We start from the raw sequence: 20,544 nt of genomic DNA, 5'->3' as shown, positions 1-20,544 counted from the left end.
AATTAGGCAAGTATGTTTCAGTACACGTACATTTGCATGGAGAGTGACGAATGCGTCGAAATCGAGCTTTTCAGAGAATTCAGTCAATAGGAATGCGGTGAGGTACTAATTGACTATAGGCTGGCGTTTTTCCAGCAATATTTTAGTTGAGCAAATTCGTTTACTAATCATATAATTTAGTAGCAGTATTCGTGCAATTCAAGAAGTAATGAAGTAAGCGTCCAGTTTAAGCCTTTCAGAGAATTGAGTGAAGAGGAGTTACCTGAGCTTCTAAGGGAAATAGGGTGATATTGCTTTTTTGAAAAAAGTCATTTGGACAAATTCGTTTATCGATTATTCAAGTCAGTGTCAGTATACGTACATTTGCTGGGAGGGTAATGTATGCGTCGAATTTGAGCTTTTGACAGAATTCAGTCAATATGAATGCGGTGAAGTACTATCTACAGGCTGGCGTTTTTTCCGCTGTAGCTAAGTTGAGCAAATTTGTTTACTGATCCTATAACTTTGTGGCAGTATTCATGTAATTGCAGGAGTAATGAAGTAAGCGTCCAGTTTGAGCCTCTCAGATAATTGAGTGAACAGGAGTTAGCTGGGCTACTAAGCGCGCTATAGGGAGATACTTTGTTTTCTGCGAGATGTAATTTCGGCAGGGTCGTTAATCCAATAGGCAAGTTAGTTACAGTATACGTAAATTTGCAGGAAGAGTGGTTTTATGCGTTGCTTTTGTGCTTTTCAAAGAATTCGGTCTATAGGAATGCGATAAGGTACTAATTGTCTACGGGCTGGCGTATTTTCCGCAATATGTTACTTCAGCAAATTCGTTTGCTAATCATACAAGTTAGAGGCAGTATTCGTGCAATTACAGAAGTAGTGAAGCGTCAAGTTTGAGCGTTTCAGTGAAATGAGTGAGCAGCAATACGCTGAGCTTCTAAGGTGTTATAGCCTGATGTTTTTTTCTGCGAAAAGTAAATTGGGCAAGTTGGTTTATCACTTAGGCAAATTAGTGTCAGCATACGTACATTTGCAGGGAAAGTGTTGTGTGCGTGGAACTTGAGCTTTTCTCAGAATTCAGTCAACAGAAATGCGGTGAAGTACTAACTGTCTACAGGCTGGCGTGTTTACCGCTATAAATAAGCTGAGCAAAATTCGTTTTCTAATTATATGATTCAGTGGCAGTATTCGTGGAAATACAGGAATAGTGATGTAGGCGTCCAGTTTGAGCCTTTGAGAGAATTGATTGTGCTGTATTACACTGAGCTTCTAAGGGGCCAATAGGCAAATTTTTTTTTCTGCGAAAAGTAATTTTGGGCAAATTCTTTTATCAATTAGGCAAGTTAGTGTCAGTGCACGTACATTTGCAGGGAGAGTGAGGTATGCCTGGAATTTCAGCTTTTCACAGAATTCAGTCAATAGGAATGCGGTGAGGTACTAATTTTCTACTGGCTGGCATTTTTGCCGCTATAACCTACTTCAGGAAATCGGATTACTAATCATACGTAGTGGCAGTATTCGTGCAATTGCAGGAGTAATGAAGTTATCGTACAGTTTAGCCTTTGAGAGAGTTGAGCGAACATGAGTACCCGGGCATCTAAAGGGGCTATAGGCTGATATTTTTCTGCGACAAGTTTTTTGGGCAAATTCGTTTATCCATTGCGCAAGTTAGTGTCGGTACACGTACATTTGCAGGGAGAGTGATGTATTCGTCGAATGTGAGCTTTTCAGAGAATTCAGGCAACAGTAATGCTGTGAGGTACTAATGTCTAAAGGCTGTCGCTTTCCCGTTATAGCTTTCTTGAGCAAATTCCTTTACTAATGATACAAGTTACTGGCAGTATTTCTGCAATTGCAGGAGTAATGAACGAAGCGTCCAGTTTGGGCCCTTCAGGGAATTAAAGGGAGCGGATTAGGCTGAGCTTCTAAGGGTGCTGTGGGCAGATCTTTTTTCTTCGAACAGTAATTTAGGCACATTCGCTTATCCGTTAGGCAAGTTAGTGTCAGTATTCGTACCTTTCTAGGGACAGTGATGTATGTGCGGAACTTGAGCTTTTCAGAGAATTCAATCAATAGGAATGCGCTGACGTACTGACTGTCTATATGCTGGCGCTTTTTCCGCTAACACTAAGTTGAGCAAGTTCATTTACCAATCACGTATGTTAGTGCCAGTATGCGTGCAATTTCAGGAGAAATGAAGTCAGCGTCATGTTTGAGCCTTTCGGAGAATTTAGCAGATAGGAGTATGCTGGAGCGTCTAAGAGGGATATAGGCTGATCTTATTTTCTCCGGTAAATAATTTTGGTAAATTCGTTTATCAACTGTGCAAATCGGTGTCAGGATTCGTAGATTGTCAGGGAGAGTGATGGATGTGTGGAATTTTTGCTTTTCAGGAAATTAGGTCAATTCGATTGCGGTGATGTACTGTCGACGGGCTGGCGTTTTTTCCGCTATAGCTATGTTGAGGAAACTCGCCTAGAAATCATATAATTTAGTGACAGTATTCGTGACATTGTAGGAGTAGTGAAGTAAGTTTCCAGTGTTTACCTGTCGGAGAACTGGGTGAACAGGAGTATCCCGAGCTTAGAACGGAGCTAACACATTTGAGCTGATGTACTAACATACCATTAAAGGCAGATTTTTTCCGTGTATAGTTCATTTACGCAAATTCGTTTATTATTCAAGTACCTTAGTGTCTATAAGCGGGCATTTGCAGCGGCAGTGATGGATGGGTTTGAATTTGAGCATCACATTGAACTGTGCTAACACGGCTGAGCTGCGGTTCTAACATACTTTTAAAGGCAGGTGTTATTTCCTCTATTAAGTTTTTGTGCAAATTCGTTTATTAATCAAGTATGTTAGTGTCTTTAAACGTGCATTTGCTCGGGGAGTGATGGATGGATAGAGTTTCAGCTTCACATAGGAATTTAGCTAACACTCTTGAGCTGAGGTACTTACATGCCATTATGAACTGATGTTTTTTCCTCTATAAGGTATTTGCGCAACTTCGTTTATTAATCAAGTAAGTTTCTCTGTGAACAGGAATTTGCAGGGCGAGTGATGGATGTGTGGAACTTGATGTTCACATAGAACTATACTATAATAGGCTGATGTTTTCTACCGTTTTAAATTATTTGCGCAGATTCGTTCATTAATCAAGAAAGTGTCTGTAAGCGTGCATTTGCAGAGGCAGTGATTGGTGGATCGAATTTGAGCGTGACATAGATCTGAGCTAACACTACTGAGCATAGGTTTTAACATATTAATATAGGCTGAAGGTTTTTCCGCTATAATTTATTTTTCACAAATTCGTTTTTATTCAAGCAAGTTAATGTCTGTAAACGGGCATTTGCAGGATCAGTAATGGATCGATCGAACTTGAGCGTGACTGAGATCTCAGCTTACATCAATGTGGGCAGGTTCTAACATATTATTACAGGCTGATGTTTTTTCCGCTATAATTTATTTGCAGAAATTAATTTATTAATCAAGTAAGTTTCCGTGTAAGCGGGAGATTTGCTGGGGAAGCGTTGGATGGGTCGAATTAGAGCTTCACAAAGAACTAACTATGCTATTATACGCTGATGTTTTCTTCCGTTTTAAGTTATTTGCGCAAATTCCTTCATTAATCAAGTATGTTACTCTGTGTAAGCGTGCATTTGTAGGAGCAGTGATGGATAGCTCGAATTTGAGCTTCGCATAGAACTGAGCTAACACGACTGAGCTGAGGTTCTAACGTACTATTATAGGCCGGTGTTTTTTCCCTCTATAATTTATTAGCGCAATTTCCTTTATAAATCAAGTATATTACTGGCTGTAAGCGTGTATTTGCATGAGCAGTGATGGATGGGTCGAATTTAACTTCACATAAAACTATTCTATTGTAGGCTCGTGTTTTTGTCCGGTAGAATTAGTTTGCACAAATTTGTTAATTAACCAAATAAGTTAATATCTTTAAACATGCTTTGCAAGGGTTTTTGTCCACTGTTAGTTATTTGCCCAAATTGGTTTATTAATGAAGTAAGTGGGTCTAAGCGGGAATTCGCAGGGGGAGTGATGAATTGGTGGAACTTGAGCCTCACATAGAACTGTACTATTATAGGCTGATGTTTTTGTGCCGCTACACTTTATTTGTACGAATTCGTTTATTAATCTAGTAAGGTAGTGCCTATAAGCGTGCGTTACCAAGGGGAATTATGGATGGTTCGTATTTGAGCTTCACATAGAACTATACTTTTAGAGGCTGATGCGTTCTTCCGCTATAATTTATTTGGGTAATTTCGTTCAATAATCAAATAAGTTAGTGTGCTTAAGCGTGCATTTGCAGGGGCGGTGATGGATGGATCGAATTCGAGCATCACATAGAACTGAGCCAACACGACTGAGATGAGGTTCTAACATGCTATATGCTTATGCGTTTTCCCGCAATATGTAATTTGCGCAAAATCGCTTCATAATCATGTATTTATTGTCTTTGAGCGTGCGTTCAAACGGTGGCATGGATGCATCAAGTTTCAGCTTCAGAGAAAAATAAGTTAGCACGATTACGCAGAGGTTCTATGGGGTATAGACTGATGTTCTTTCCTCGAACAGAAATTTCTGCATATTCGTTTGATTTTAACGGATGTTAGTGTCATCATACGGGCTTTTGCAGGGGGAGTGATAGATGCGTTGAAGTTGAGGTTTTCAGAGATTTGGGTCAGGCGACGTGGCTGAGGTTCTGTTGGGCTCTGTTTAGTTTTTTTTTTTTTCGAGATTAGTAATTTTTGCAAATTTATATAATAGTCATGTAACTTAGTAACTCCGTACGTGTGTTTGCAGGAGCAGTGATGGGTACGTCGAGATTAAGCTTTTCATGGAGGTGATTTACCACAAATGAGCTGGTTGCAGTTTTCCGCGACAACTAATTTCTTGAAACTCACTTAATAATCGTGTAGTTAACTTCTGTATATGTGCATGTGCAGCGGGAGTGAAATATGGTTGAAATTTGAGCTTTATATATAAGTAGTCCCGACAGCGCAGACGTTCTATCGGGCTATAGACATACGTTCTTTCCGCGATGATGTACTTCGCATATTCGTTAAATATTGGTGCAAGTTTGTATACGCGCATTTGCAGGGGTAGTGATGGATGGTTCGAATTTAGGCTTTACGGTGAAGTTAGTTAACACGACGTCGCAGAGGTTCTGACATGCTGTAGGCTGGTGTTTCTTCTGCGAATTGATGTATCTGTCATTTACGTGTCTGCACACGTGCATTTTTAGGGGTCGTGAAGGATGCGTTGAGTTTGAGTGTTACAGAGAACTGAGTTAGCACGACGTAGCGTAGGTTCTAACGGGCTAAATGCTTTTATTTTGCTCTATAAGTAATTTGCGCAAATGGATTTAATAACCGTATAAGTTAGTTTCTGTATAGGTGCATTTGTGCCAGCGATAGTAATAATGCTCATGTAGTGTCCATATAAATGTTACCGCAATTAAAAGAAAAGGTATGGCGGAATCTGAGAACAAGTTCGAGTTTGATGCTGACTAGGCTAGCAACCCAGTGTCTCGTATCATGAAATGTTTTTCCCGTTCCTGTCACATACGCAAACCGCGTTTTCTTTTGTTTGCTTTCGTCCATCGCTGCCGAGAACGGCCGGCACGACATGGACCCAGTCGTGTCGTGCACTCATCTGCTGGCCGAGGACGATGCCGGATTTTCTGGCTTCGTCACCAGGTGAAGCGTAGGAGGCAGCACCGGAGGCAGCTGTACGAGTCAGAGCAACAAGGTAAGCTCATCGAGCAGTTTTCTTGCGTCGTAATTTTTCCAATACCTCTCGCTCTGCACGGTGAATTGCCTGTAAAATTATTTCGGTAGCTCTATACTCGAGCAGCCCAGCGTCACAAGGTCGACTGCGGTGTGCAAAGTGTACTGCAAAGACCGTTATGCATCATTTTTTGTTTAATTCTTCCTTTTTAATGTGTTTTGTCGTTTCTTCCCGCTATCACTCGCTTTTTTTCTCTGGCTGGAGTGCTATAGTTCGCACTGATCCATCAGTCCTAATAGTGAGAATAAACTGCTTATTGGCTCCTATTCCATCATTTGTGCTTTTAATAAGCTTTACTTCGAAACTTGCAATATAATCACAGAAATTTCGGTATTGTTTCGAGTATACTGGGATGTGAAGACCTCTTTATATTCATGGAGAGAACGGCAGTTCCTCGTTCGAGAACTATTCTGAAAGTATTCGATATTCAATTCGTTTCGCTTTTGACACCATTCGATTCGTATTTGATGCAGTTTTGTAATATTGCACTCATACACCCTCAGCAAAATTGAAATACAAGCAAAATAGTGAATGTGAGTAATTACGGTGGGCGTTATGATGGTCCTCAAAGGATAGCAGGCGCCCAGCGTGCTCGATCAAAGTTCGTGCAAGAACGCCTTGTGACTGGTGCGCCATTTGCTTTCAGTGGCGGTGGTTTTCAGAGGCACATAATTTAATAGCGGGAAGCAACGTAGGCGTTCTGTTGTAGTCAGAGGGCTTCCTGAATCTCAGACAAAGTATGCCCCTGTAGGTCCAGTATTGAAGCAGGTCCCGTCGCTTGCCGTCGTACAACATGCGGCCAGTCGATGTAATCGCCACAAGACTAAGGAAGAAGGAAGATAGCTGCTATGAATGCCATTCAGATAGAAAAGTCTCATGACATGGAGGCTTTGTGTAAAACTGGTGCAACGTGATTTGATCGTTTAATCACAGCCGCAGCCTCATCTGCGTCTGTGATCCAGTGAGGTGGTCAGCTTTCATTGCATATTCGCCAACACAGTTGGCGGCATATTACCACAATATCCCGAATTTGAGCTTCACAAAGGACTGCGCTAACACAATCGAGCTGAGGTTCTAACATAGCTGATGTTTTTTTTTCTCTATAATTTATTTGCGCAAATTCGTTTATGAACCAAGTTAGTGTGTGTAAGCATTTGCAGGGGGAGTGATGGATGGGTCGAACTTGATCTTCACATAGAACTATACTATTGTAGGCTGGCGTTTTTGTCCGCTATAAGATATTTGCGCAAGTTCCTTTATCAATCAAGTAAGTATGTGTGAACATCCTTTGCGGGGGGATTCATGAATGGCGGGGGTTTGAGCTTCACATAGAACTATACTATTGTGGGCTGTTTTTATCCGCTATAAGTTCTTTCCGCAGATTTGTTTATTATTCAAGTAAGTATCTGTAAACGTGCATTTACAGGGGAAGTGATAGATGGGTGGTATTTGAGCTTGACACAGAACTATACTATATTAGGCTGATGTTCTTTCCCCTATAATTTACTTGCGCAAATTCGTTTATTAATCAGTTAAGCTAGTATCTGTAGACATGCTTTGCAGAAGTGATCGATGGGTGGTATTTGAGCTTCACATCCAACTATACTATTATAGGCTGATGTTCCTTCCCCTATAATTTACTTGCGCAAATTCGTTTATTAATGAGTTAAGCTAGTATCTGTAAACATGATTTGCAGGGGAAATGATGGATGGGTGGTAATTGAGCTTCACAATAACTTTACTATAATAGGCTGATGTTCTTTCCCCTATAATTTACTTGCGCACATTCGTTTATTAATCAGTTAAGCTAGTATATGTAAGCATGCTTTGCAGGGGCAGTGATGGATGGATGTAATTCAAGCTTCACATTGAACTATACTATTATGGGCTGATGTTCTTTCCCCGGTAATTTACTTGCGCAAATTCGTTTATTGATCAGTTAAGCTAGTATCTGTAAACATGCTTTGCAGGGCAAGTGATGGAGGGGTGGTATTCGAGCTTCACATAGAACTATAATATTATAGGCTGATGTTTTTGTCCGCTATAAGATATTTGCGCAAGTTCCTTTATCAATCAAGTATGTATCTGTGAACATGCTTTGCGGGGGGATTCATGAATGGGGGAGTTTGAGCTTCCCATAGAACTATACTATTATAGGCTGAGGATTTATTCCATTATAAATTATTTACCGAAATTCGTTCATTAATCAAGTAAGTTAGTTCCTCTAAGCGGGCATTTACCGGGGGAGTGATGCCTGGGTCGAACTTGAGCTTCACATAACACTGAGCTAACACGACTGAGCTGAGGTTCTTACATACCCGTATAGGGTAACGTATTTTCGTTTGGCTATAAGGTATTTACGCAAACTTGTTTACGAATCAAGTTAGCGTCTCTAACGAGTTGCACGGGGAGTCATGAATGGGTCGAATGTGTGCTTCACATAGAACTATACTATTGTTGGCTGGTGTTTTTGTCCGTTATAAATTATTTGCGCAGATTTGTTTATTATTCAAGTAAGTATCTGTACACGTGCATCTACAGGAGAAGTGATGGATGGCTGGTATTTGAGCTTCATATTGAAATATACTATTATAAGCTGACGTTCTTTCCCCTATAATTTACTTGCGCAAATTCGTTTAATAATCAGTTAAGCTAGTATCTGTAAATATGCTTTGCAGGGGAAGTGTTGGATGGACGGTATTCGAGCTTCACATAGAACTGTACTATTATAGGCTGATGATCCTTCCCCTGTAATTTCGTTGTGCAAATTCGTTTATTAATCAGTTAAGCTAGTATCTGTAAACATGCTTTGCAGGTGAAGTGATGGACGGGTGGTAATTGAGCTTCACTTAGAACTATACTATTATAGGCTGATGTTCTTTCCCCTTCAATTTATTTGCGCAAATTCGTTAATAATCAGTTAAGCTAGTACCTGTAAACATGGTTTGCAGGGGAAGTGATGGCTGGGTGGTATTTGAGCTTCACATAGAACTATACTATTATAGGCTGATGTTCTTTCCCCTATAATTTACTTGCGCAAATTCGTTTATTAATCAGTTAAGCTAGTATCTGTAAACATGCTTTGCAGGGGCAGTGATGGATGGGTGGTATTTGAGCTTCACATAGAACTATACTAAATTAGGCTGATGTTCCTTCCTCTATAGTTTACTTGTGCAAATTCGTTTATTAATCAGTCAAGCTAGTATCTGTAAACATGCTTTGCAGGGGAAGTGATGGATGGGTGGTATTTGAGCTTCACTTAGAATTATACTATTATAGGCTGATGTTCTTTCCCCTATAATTTGCACAAATTCGTTTATTAATCAGTTAAGCTAGTATCTGTAAACATGCTTTGCAGTGGCAGTGATGGATGTGTGGAACTTGAGCTTCACATGGAACTATACTATTATAGGCTGATGTTCTTTCCCCTATAATTTACTTGCGCAAATTCGTTAATAATCAGTTAAGCTAGTATCTGTAAACATGCTTTGCAGGGGAAGTGATGGGTGGGTGGTATTTGAGCTTCACATAGAACTATACTATCATAGGCTGATGTTCTTTTCCCTATAATTTCCTTGCCCAAATTCGTTTAATAATCAGTTAAGCTAGTATCTGTAAACATGCTTTCCAGAGGAAGTGTTGGATGGGTGGAAATTGAGTTTCACTTAGAACTATACTATTATAGGCTGATGTTCTTTCCCCTATAATTTATTTGCCCAAATTCGTTTATTAATCAGTTAAGCTAGTATCTGTAAACATGCTTTGCAGGGGCAGTGATGGATGTGTGGAACTTGAGCTTCACATGGAACTATACTATTATAGGTATGATGTTCTTTCCCCTATAGTTTACATGTGCAAATTTGTTTATTAATCAGTCGAGCTAGTATCTGTAAGCATGCTTTGCAGGGGAAGTGATGGATGGGTGATATTTGAGCTCCACTTAGAACTATACTATTAAAGGCTGATGCTCTTTCCCCTATAATTTATTTGCGCAAAATCGTTTATTAATCAGTTAAGCTAGTATCGGTAAACATGCTTTGCAGGGGCAGTGATGGATGGGTGGAACTTGAGCTTCACATGTAACTATACTATTATAGGCTGATGTTCTTTGCCCTATAATTTATTTGCGCAAATTCGTTTATTAATCAGTTAAGCAGGTATCGGTGAGCATGCTTCGCAGGGGTGGCGATGGATGGGTGGAACTTGAGCTTCACATGTAACTATACTATTATAGGCTGATGTTCTTTCCCCTATTATTTATTTGCGCAAATTCGTTTATTAATCAGGTAAGCTAGTATCGGTAAACATGCTTTGCAGGGGATAGGATGGATGGGTGGTATTTGAGCTTCACATAGAACTATACTATTATAGGCTGATGTTCTTTCCCCTTTAATTTACTTGCGCAGATTCGTTTATTAATCAGTTAAGCTAGTATCTGTAAACATGCTTTGCAGGGGCAATGATGGATGGGTGGCATTTGAGCTTCACATAGAACTATACTATAATAGGCTGATGTTCCTTCCTCTATAGTTTACTTGTGCAAATTCGTTTATTAATCAGTCAAGCTAGTATCTGTAAGCATGCTTTGAAGGGGAAGTGATGGATGGGTGGTATTTCAGCTTCACTTAGAACTATAATATTATAGGCTGATGGTCTTTCCCCCATAATTTGCGCAAATTCGTTTATTAATCAGTTAAGCTAGTATCTGTAAACATGCTTTGCAGGGGCAGTGATGGATGTGTGGAACTTGAGCTTCACATGGAAATATACTATTATAGGCTGACGTCTTTCCCCTATAATTTACTTGCGCAAATTCGTTAATAATCAGTTAAGCTAGTATCTGTAAACATGCTTTGCAGGGGAAGTGATGGGTGGGTGGTATTTGAGCTTCACATAGAACTATACTATTATAGGCTGATGTTCTTTTCCCTATAATTTACTTGCGCAAATTCGTTTAATAATCAGTAAAGCTAGTATCTGTAAACATGCTTTGAAGGGGAAGTGTTGGATGGGTGGAAATTGAGTTTCACTTAGAACTATACTATTATAGGGTGATGTTCTTTCCCCTATAATTTATTTGCGCAAATTCGTTTCTTAATCAGTTAAGCTAGTATCTGTAAACATGCTTTGCAGGGGCAGTGATGGATGTGTGGAACTTGAGCTTCACATGGAACTATACTATTATAGGCTGATTTTCTTTCCCCTATAGTTTACTTGTGCAAATTCGTTTATTAATCAGTCGAGCTAGTATCTGTAAACATGCTTTGCAGGGGAAGTGATGGATGGGTGGTATTTGAGCTTCACTTAGAACTATACTATTATAGGCTGATGTTCTTTCCCCTATAATTTTTTTGCGCAAATTCGTTTATTAATCAGTTAAGCTAGTATCGCTAAACATGCTTTGCAGGGGCGGTGATGGATGGGTGGAACTTGAACTTCACATGTAACTATACTATTTTAGGCTGATGTTCTTTCCCCTATTATTTATTTGCGCAAATTCGTTTATTAATCAGTTAAGCTGATATCTGTAAACATGCTTTGCAGGGGATGTGATGGATGGGTGGTATTTGAGCTTCACATAGAACTATACTATTATAGGGTGATGTTCATTCCCCTATAATTTACTTGCGCAAATTCGATTATTAATCAGTTAAGCTAGTACCTGTAAACATGCTTTGCAGGGGAAGTGATGGATGGGTGGTATTTGAGATTCACATAGAAATATGCTATTATAGGCTGATATTCTTTCCCCTATAATTTACTTGCAAATTCGTTTATTAATCAGTTAAGCTAGTATCTGTAAACATGCCTTGCAGGGGCAGTGATGGATATGTGGAACTTGAGCTTCACATGGAACTGTACTATTATAGGCTGATGTTCTTTCCCCTATAATTTACTTGCGCAAATTCGTTAATAATCAGTTAAGCTAGTATCTGCAAACATGCTTTGCAGGGGAAGTAACGGATGGGTGGTATTTGAGCTTCACATAGATCTGTACTATTATGGGCTGATGTTCATTCCCCTATAATTTACTCGCGCAAATTCGTTTATTAATCAGTTAAGCTAGTACCTGTAAACATGCTTTGCAGGGGCAGTGATGGATGTGTGGAACTTGAGCTTCACATGGAACTATACTATTATAGGCTGATTTTCTTTCCCCTATAGTTTACTTGTGCAAATTCGTTTATTAATCAGTCGAGCTAGTATCTGTAAACATGCTTTGCAGGGGAAGTGATGGATGGGTGGTATTTGAGCTTCACTTAGAACTATACTAATATAGGCTAATGTTCTTTCCCCTATAATTTATTTGCGCAAATTCGTTTATTAATCAGTTAAGCTAGTATCTGTAAACATGCCTTGCAGGGGCAGTGATGGATATGTGGAACTTGAACTACACATGGAACTATACTATAATAGGCTGATGTTCATTCCCCTATAATTTACTTATGCAAATTCGTTTATTAATCAGTTAAGCTAGTATCTGTAAACATGCTTTGCAGGGGAAGTGATGGATGGACGGTATTTGAGCTTCACATAGAACAGTACTATTATAGGCTGATGTTCCTTCCCCTGTAATTTAGTTGTGCAAATTCGTTTATTAATCAGTTAAGCTAGTATCTGTAAACATGCTTTCCAGAGGAAGTGTTGGATGGGTGGAAATTGAGTTTCACTTAGAACTATACTATTATAGGCTGATGTTCTTTCCCCTATAATTTATTTGCGCAAATTCGTTTATTAATCAGTTAAGCTAGTATCTGTAAACATGCTTTGCAGGGGCAGTGATGGATGTGTGGAACTTGAGCTTCACATGGAACTATACTATTATAGGTATGATGTTCTTTCCCCTATAGTTTACATGTGCAAATTTGTTTATTAATCAGTCGAGCTAGTATCTGTAAGCATGCTTTGCAGGCGAAGTGATGGATGGGTGATATTTGAGCTCCACTTAGAACTATACTATTAAAGGCTGATGCTCTTTCCCCTATAATTTATTTGCGCAAATTCGTTTATTAATCAGTTAAGCTAGTATCGGTAAACATGCTTTGCAGGGGCAGTGATGGATGGGTGGAACTTGAGCTTCACATGTAACTATACTATTATAGGCTGATGTTCTTTGCCCTATAATTTATTTGCGCAAATTCGTTTATTAATCAGTTAAGCTGGTATCGGTTAACATGCTTTGCAGGGGTGGCGATGGATGGGTGGAACTTGAGCTTCACATGTAACTATACTATTATAGGCTGATGTTCTTTCCCCTATTATTTATTTGCGCAAATTCGTTTATTAATCAGGTAAGCTAGTATCGGTAAACATGCTTTGCAGGGGAAGTGATGGATGGGTGGTATTTGAGCTTCACATAGAACTATACTTTTATAGGCTGATGTTCTTTCCCCTAAAATTTACTTGCGCAAATTCGTTTACTATTCAGTTAAGCTAGTTTCTGTAAACATGCTTTGCAGGGGCAGTGATGGAGGGGTGGAATTTGAGCTTCACATAGAACTACACTATAATAGGCTGATGCTCTTTCCCCTATAATTTACTTGCGCGAATTCGTTTATTAATCAGTTAAGTTAGTATATGTAAACATGCTTTGCAGGGGCAGTGATGGAGGGGTGGAATTTGAGCTTCACATGGAACTATACTATTATAGGCTGACGCTCTTTCCCCTATAATTTACTTGCGCGAATTCGTTTAATAATCAGTTAAGCTAGTATCTGTAAACATGCTTCGCAGGGGATGTGATGGATGGGTTATATTGGAGCTTCACATAGAACTACACTATAATAGGCTGATGTTTTTCCCCTATAGTTTACTTGTGCAAATTCGTTTATTAATCAGTTAAGCTAGTATCTGTTAACATGCTTTGCAGGGGAAGTGATGGACGGGTGGTATTTGAGCTTCACATAGAACTACACTATTATAGAATGATGTTTTTTTCGCTATAATTTACTTGCGCAAATTCGTTTATTAAACAGTTAAGCTAGTATCTGTAAACATGCTTTGCAGGGGAAGTGACGAATGGGTGGTATTTGAGCTTCACATAGAACTATACTATTATAGGCTGATGTTCTTTACCCTATAATTTACTTGTGCAAATTCGTTTATTAATCAGCTAAGCTAGTATCTGTAAACATGCTTTGCAGGGCAAGTGATAGATGGGTGGTATTTGAGCTTCACATAGAACTATACTACTACAGGCTGATGTTCTTTCCCCTATAATTTACTTTCGCGAGTTCGTTTATTAATCAGTTAAGCTAGTATCTGTAAACATGCTTTGCAGGGCCAGTGATGGAGGGGTGGAATTTGAGCTTCACATGGAACTATACTATTATAGGCTGATGCTCTTTCCCCTATAATTTACTTGCGCGAATTCGTTTATTATTCAGTTAAGCTAGTATCTGTAAACATGCTTCGCAGGGGATGTGAGGGATGGGTGATATTTGAGCTTCACATAGAACTACACTATAATTTCCTGATGTTTTTCCCCTATAGTTTACTTGTGCAAATTCGTTTATTAATGAGTTAAGCTAGTATCTGTACACATGCTTTGCAGGGGATGTGATGGATGGGTGGTATTTGAGCTTCACATAGAACTACACTATTATAAGCTGATGTTTTTTCCGCCAAAATTTACTTGCGCAAATTCGTTTATTAATCAGTTAAGCTAGTATCTGTAAACTTGCTTTGCAGGGGCGGTGATGGATGTGTGGAACTTGAGCTTCACGTGGCACTATACTATTATAGGCTGTTTGTTCTTTCCCCTATAATTTACTTGTGCAAATTCGTTAAATAATTAGTTAAGCTAGTATCTGTAAACATGCTTTCCAGAGGAAGTGTTGGATGGGTGCAAATTGAGTTTCACTTAGAACTATACTATTATAGGCTGATGTTCTTTCCCCTATAATTTATTTGCGCAAATTCGTTTATTAATCAGTTAAGCTAGTATCTGTAAACATGCTTTGCAGGGGCAGTGATGGATGTGTGGAACTTGAGCTTCACATGGAACTATACTATTATAGGTATGATGTTCTTTCCCCTATAATTTACATGTGCAAATTTGTTTATTAATCAGTCGAGCTAGTATCTGTAAGCATGCTTTGCAGGGGAAGTGATGGATGGGTGATATTTGAGCTCCACTTAGCACTATACTAATAAAGGCTGATGCTCTTTCCCCTATAATTTATTTGCGCAAATTCGTTTATTAAACAGTTAAGCTAGTATCGGTAAACATGCTTTGCAGGGGCAGTGATGGATGGGTGGAACTTGAGCTTCACATGTAACTATACTATTATAGGCTGATGTTCTTTGCCCTATAATTTATTTGCGCAAATTCGTTTATTAATCAGTTAAGCTGGTATCGGTGAACATGCTTTGCAGGGGATAGGATGGATGGGTGGAACTTGAGCTTCACATAGAACTATACTATTATAGGCTGATGTTTTTTCCCCTATAATTTACGTGCGCAAATTCGTTAATAATCAGTTAAGCTAGTATCTGTAAACATGCTTTGCAGGGGCAGTGATGGATGTGTGGAACTTGAGCTTCACATGGAAATATACTATTATAGGCTGATTTTCTTTCCCCTATAGTTTACTTGTGCAAATTCGTTTATTAATCAGTCGAGCTAGTATCTGTAAACATGCTTTGCAGGGGAAGTGATGGATGGGTGGTATTTGAGCTTCACTTAGAACTATACTATTATAGGCTGATGTTCTTTCCCCTATAATTTACTTGTGCAAATTCGTTTATTAATCAGCTAAGCTAGTATCTGTAAACATGCTTTGCAGGGCAAGTGATAGATGGGTGGTATTTGAGCTTCACATAGAACTATACTACTACAGGCTGATGTTCTTTCCCCTATAATTTACTTTCGCGAGTTCGTTTATTAATCAGTTAAGCTAGTATCTGTAAACATGCTTTGCAGGGGCAGTGATGGAGGGGTGGAATTTGAGCTTCACATGGAACTACACTATTATAGGCTGATGCTCTTTCCCCTATAATTTACTTGCGCGAATTCGTTTATTATTCAGGTAAGCTAGTATCTGTAAACATGCTTCGCAGGGGATGTGAGGGATGGGTGATATTTGAGCTTCACATAGAACTACACTATAATGGCCTGATGTTTTTCCCCTATAGTTTACTTGTGCAAATTCGTTAATAATCAGTTAAGCTAGTATCGGTAAACATGCTTTGCAGGGGATAGGATGGATGGGTGGTATTTGAGCTTCACATGGAACTATACTATTATAAGATGATGTTCTTTCCCCTATAATTTACTTTCGCAGATTCGTTTATTAATCAGTTAAGCTAGTATCTGTAAACATGCTTTGCAGGGGCAATGATGGATAGGTGGCATTTGAGCTTCACATAGAACTATACTATAATAGGCTGATGTTCCTTCCTCTATAGTTTACTTGTGCAAATTCGTTTATTAATCAGTCAAGCTAGTATCTGTAAGCATGCTTTGAAGGGGAAGTGATGGATGGGTGGTATTTCAGCTTCACTTAGAACTATACTATTATAGGCTGATGGTCTTTGCCCCATAATTTGCGCAAATTCGTTTATTAATCAGTTAAGCTAGTATCTGTAAACATGCTTTGCAGGGGCAGTGATGGATGTGTGGAACTTGAGCTTCACATGGAAATATACTATTATAGGCTGATGTCTTTCCCCTATAATTTACTTGCGCAAATTCGTTAATAATCAGTTAAGCTAGTATCTGTAAACATGCTTTGCAGGGGAAGTGATGGGTGGGTGGTATTTGAGCTTCACATAGAACTATACTATTATAGACTGATGTTCTTTTCCCTATAATTTACTTGCGCAAATTCGTTTAATAATCAGTAAAGCTAGTATCTGTAAACATCCTTTGAAGGGGAAGTGTTGGATGGGTGGAAATTGAGTTTCACTTAGAACTATACTATTATAGGGTGATGTTCTTTCCCCTATAATTTATTTGCGCAGATTCGTTTCTTAATCAGTTAAGCTAGTATCTGTAAACATGCTTTGCAGGGGCAGTGATGGATGTGTGGAACTTGAGCTTCACATGGAACTATACTATTATAGGCTGATTTTCTTTCCCCTATTATTTACTTGTGCAAATTCGTTTATTAATCAGTCGAGCTAGTATCTGTAAACATGCTTTGCAGGGGAAGTGATGGATGGGTAGTATTTGAGCTTCACATAGAACTATACTATTATAGGCTGATGTTCTTTCGCCTATAATTTACTTCCGCGAATTCGTTCATTAATCCGTTAAGTTAGTATCTGTAAACATGCTTTGCAGGGGCAGTTATGGATGTGTGGAACTTGAGCTTCACATGGAACTATACTATTATAGGCTGATGTTCTTTCCCCTATAGTTTACTTGTGCAAATTCGTTTATTAATCAGTCGAGCTAGTATCTGCAAACATGCTTTGCAGGGGAAGTGATGGATGGGTGGTATTTGAGCTTCACTTAGAACTCTACTATTATAGGCTGATGTTCTTTCCCCTATAATTTGCACAAATTCGTTTATTAATCAGTTAAGCTAGTATCTGTAAACATGCTTTGCAGTGGCAGTGATGGATGTGTGGAACTTGAGCTTCACATGGAACTATACTATTATAGGCTGATGTTCTTTCCCCTATAATTTACTTGCGCAAATTCGTTAATAATCAGTTAAGCTAGTATCTGTAAACATGCTTTGCAGGGGAGGTGATGGGTGGGTGGTATTTGAGCTTCACATAGAACTATACTATCATAGGCTGATGTTCTTTTCCCTATAATTTCCTTGCCCAAATTCGTTTAATAATCAGTTAAGCTAGAATCTGTAAACATGCTTTCCAGAGGAAGTGTTGGATGGGTGGGAATTGAGTTTCACTTAGAACTATACTATTATAGGCTGACGTTCTTTCCCCTATAATTTATTTGCGCAAATTCGTTTATTAATCAGTTAAGCTAGTATCTGTAAACATGCTTTGCAGGGGCAGTGATGGATGTGTCGAACTTGAGCTTCACATGGAACTATACTATTATAGGTATGATGTTCTTTCCCCTATAGTTTACATGTGCAAATTTGTTTATTAATCAGTCGAGCTAGTATCTGTAAGCATGCTTTGCAGGGGAAGTGAGGGATGGGTGATATTTGAGCTCCACTTAGAACTATACTATTAAAGGCTGATGCTCTTTCCCCTATAATTTATTTGCGCAAATTCGTTTATTAATCAGTTAAGCTAGTATCGGTAAACATGCTTTGCAGGGGCAGTGATGGATGGGTGGAACTTGAGCTTCACATGTAACTATACTATTATAGGCTGATGTTCTTTGCCCTATAATTTATTTGTGCAAATTCGTTTATTAATCAGTTAAGCTGGTATCGGTGAACATGCTTTGCAGGGGTGGCGATGGATGGGTGGAACTTGAGCTTCACATGTAACTATACTATTATAGGCTGATGTTCTTTCCCCTATTATTTATTTGCGCAAATTCGTTTATTAATCAGGTAAGCTAGTATCGGTAAACATGCTTTGCAGGGGATAGGATGGATGGGTGGTATTTGAGCTTCACATAGAACTATACTATTGTAGGCTGATGTTCTTTCCCCTATAATTTACGTGCGCAAATTCGTTTATTAATCAGTTAAGCTAGTATCTGTAAACATGCTTTGCAGGGGAAGTGACGAATGGGTGGTATTTGAGCTTCACATAGAACTATACTATTATAGACTGATGTTCTTTACCCTATAATTTACTTGCGCAGATTCGTTTATTAATCAGTTAAGCTAGTATCTGTAAACATGCTTTGCAGGGGCAATGATGGATGGGTGGCATTTGAGCTTCACATAGAACTATACTATAATAGGCTGATGTTCCTTCCTCTATAGTTTACTTGTGCAAATTCGTTTATTAATCAGTCAAGCTAGTATCTGTAAGCATGCTTTGCAGGGGCAGTGATGGATGTGTGGAACTTGAGCTTCACATGGAACTATACTATTATAGGCTGATGGTCTTTCCCCCATAATTTGCGCAAATTCGTTTATTAATCAGTTAAGCTAGTATCTGTAAACATGCTTCGCAGGGGATGTGAGGGATGGGTGATATTTGAGCTTCACATAGAACTACACTATAATGGCCTGATGTTTTTCCCCTATAGTTTACTTGTGCAAATTCGTTTATTAATCAGTCGAGCTAGTATCTGTACACATGCTTTGCAGGGGATGTGATGGATGGGTGGTATTTGAGCTTCACATAGAACTACACTATTATAAGCTGATGTTTTTTCCGCCAAAATTTACTTGCGCAAATTCGTTTATTAATCAGTTAAGCTAGTATCTGTAAACATGCCTTGCAGGGGCAGTGATGGATATGTGGAACTTGAGCTTCACATGGAACTATACTATTATAGGCTGATGTTCTTTCCCCTATAATTTATTTGCGCAAATTCGTTTATTAATCAGTTAAGCTAGTATCTGTAAACATGCTTTGCAGGGGAAGTGATGGATGGGTGGTATTTGAGCTTCACATAGAACTATACTATTATAGGCTGATGTTCTTTCCCCTTTAATTTACTTGCGCAAAATCGTTCATTATTCCGTTAAGCTAGTATCTGTAAACATGCTTTGCAGGGGCAGTTATGGATGTGTGGAACTTGAGCTTCACATGGAACTATACTATTATAGGCTGATGTTCTTTCCCCTATAGTTTACTTGTGCAAATTCGTTTATTAATCAGTCGAGCTAGTATCTGCAAACATGCTTTGCAGGGGAAGTGATGGATGGGTGGTATTTGAGCTTCACTTAGAACTATACTATTATAGGCTGATGTTCTTTCCCCGATAATTTACTTGCGCAAATTAGTTTATTAATCAGTTCAGCTAGTATTTGTAAACATGCTATGCATGGACAGTGATGGATGGGTGGAATTTGAGCTTCACATGGAACTATACCATTATAGGCTGATGTTCTTTCGCCTATATTTACTTGCGCAAATTCGTTTATTAATCAGTTAGGCTAGTGTCTGTAAACATGCTTTGCAGGGGAAGTGATGGATGGGTGGTATTTGAGCTTCACATAGAACTACACTAATATAGGCTGATATTCTTTCCCCTAAAATTTACTTGCGCAAATTCGTTTACTATTCAGTTAAGCTAGTTTCTGTAAACATGCTTTGCAGGGGCAGTGATGGAGGGGTGGAATTTGAGCTTCACATAGAACTACACTATAATAGGCTGATGCTCTTTCCCCTATAATTTACTTGCGCGAATTCGTTTATTAATCAGTTAAGTTAGTATATGTAAACATGCTTTGCAGGGGCAGTGATGGAGGGGTGGAATTTGAGCTTCACATGGAACTATACTATTATAGGCTGACGCTCTTTCCCCTATAATTTACTTGCGCGAATTCGTTTAATAATCAGTTAAGCTAGTATCTGTAAACATGCTTCGCAGGGGATGTGATGGATGGGTGATATTGGAGCTTCACATAGAACTACACTATAATAGGCTGATGTTTTTTCCCCTATAGTTTACTTGTGCAAATTCGTTTATTAATCAGTTAAGCTAGTATCTGTAAACATGCTTTGCAGGGGAAGTGATGGACGGGTGGTATTTGAGCTTCACATAGAACTACACTATTATAGAATGATGTTCTTTACCCTATAATTTACTTGTGCAAATTCGTTTATTAATCAGCTAAGCTAGTATCTGTAAACATGCTTTGCAGGGCAAGTGATAGATGGGTGGTATTTGAGCTTCACATAGAACTA

General features: G+C 38.8%; 1 long non-coding RNA gene across 1 annotated transcript in view; it reads left to right on the top strand.

Moving 5' to 3' along the window:
* Positions 1 to 4,116: 4,116 nt before the first annotated feature.
* The window catches only part of LOC140214226 (uncharacterized), a 35,147-nt gene continuing 18,719 nt past the window's right edge, over positions 4,117 to 20,544 (top strand). The window contains exon 1 of the long non-coding RNA XR_011891157.1: positions 4,117 to 5,760. This is a non-coding gene — a long non-coding RNA (uncharacterized lncRNA). The remainder of the gene's footprint in view (positions 5,761 to 20,544) is intronic.

Source organism: Dermacentor andersoni, chromosome 11, assembly GCF_023375885.2.
Source record: "Dermacentor andersoni chromosome 11, qqDerAnde1_hic_scaffold, whole genome shotgun sequence".
In the NCBI taxonomy this organism is placed as follows: Eukaryota; Metazoa; Arthropoda; class Arachnida; order Ixodida; family Ixodidae; genus Dermacentor; species Dermacentor andersoni.
Note: the sequence above shows the minus strand (reverse complement) of the source record. Positions and strands in the feature narration are given on the sequence as shown.